This window comes from Physeter macrocephalus, unplaced genomic scaffold, assembly GCF_002837175.3.
Source record: "Physeter macrocephalus isolate SW-GA unplaced genomic scaffold, ASM283717v5 random_4650, whole genome shotgun sequence".
In the NCBI taxonomy this organism is placed as follows: domain Eukaryota; kingdom Metazoa; phylum Chordata; class Mammalia; order Artiodactyla; family Physeteridae; genus Physeter; species Physeter macrocephalus.
The window spans coordinates 4,294-5,458 of NW_021149935.1; the positions used below are offsets into that span (position 1 = coordinate 4,294).

Here is a 1,165-nt window from a genome sequence, read left to right on the forward strand (position 1 = left end):
TGACATAGGTAGGATCTTGAAACATACGATATGGTGGAGGGCATTTGTGTAACCATTCTAGGTTAGGAGTAGGAGTTTCCACTGCTAAGACTTCTTGTTTAGATGCAAATGCTTTTCAAAGTATGAAGATTAGTAGCATTACTGCTGCTACTGAGATGAATGAGCCTAAAGACAAACTATTTCATGTGGTGTGTGCCTCGGGGTGCACAGACTAACGAAGTGACATCCCTGAGAGGCCAAGAAAGTGCTGCAGGAAGTCATATTTACTGCTACAGATATACTTGTGAAGTGAATTTTTGCTCATGCTGAGTTAACTGTCTAACCTGAGAAGAGTGGCAATCAGTGTAGGAAGCCTCCTACAATAGTGAAGACTGCTCCCATGGACATCAGGTCATGGAAGTGTGCTGCTACCTAGTATGTATCCTGGAGGACAATGTCTGGGCTTGAGTTGGCTACGATGATTCCTGTCACGTCCCCGAACGTGTTCCGGGGGGCCACGTCCCTGTGAGCGACGTGCGGGATCTGGGGCGGGGCGCCAAGCGGCGAAGGGTTGGCTGGGTCCCGCCCGCCCTGGGCTGGGAGGTGGCCAAGCCGTCCGCCACCCCGCGGTACCCGAGGCCTCCGTGCCCCTGCCTGGGCGGGCGGCGGGGCCCTGGCGGGCCGGGCTGGGCGCCGGGCTGGCGGTAAGGCGCCAGCGCCGGCGAAGCTGGGCCTCAAGAGGGCGCCCGCCGCCTCCGCCCCCGTCTACGGCCATACCACCCTGAACGCGCCCGATCCCGTCTGATCTCGGAAGCTAAGCAGGGTCGGGCCTGGTTAGTACTTGGATGGGAGACCGCCTGGGAATACCGGGTGCTGTAGGCTCTTTGCCTCCCGCCCCGCCTTCTCCTTTCGTCGCCCGCGTCCGTGGCCGCCGCCTGCCCCGCGCCAGGCGCCGCTGCAGGGCCCACATCCTAAGTCTCCTGTCACCGCAGCGCGCGGCGGAGGGGGCCCTCCTTCGCACGCCTCGCCGCCCAGCCTGTCAGCGGCCCTGGAAAGCAGCCGCATCCCCGCCCGTTACTCCCTGCTGCCCAAACCCCATGCATTTTTCTCCCAAGTGCTTCCTCTCTCTCCCACTCTGCTTGTGTTGCTTCGTCCCCCTGCACTCCCCACCGCCCAGCGGTAGCTC

General features: G+C 60.8%; 1 non-coding gene across 1 annotated transcript; it reads left to right on the top strand.

Annotated features, from left to right (window-relative positions):
• The first annotated feature begins 742 nt into the window (after positions 1–742).
• On the top strand, positions 743–861 carry LOC112062624 (5S ribosomal RNA). The gene has a single exon (XR_002890830.1). It is a non-coding gene; the product is annotated as a 5S ribosomal RNA (ribosomal RNA).
• The last annotated feature ends 304 nt before the right edge of the window (positions 862–1,165 follow it).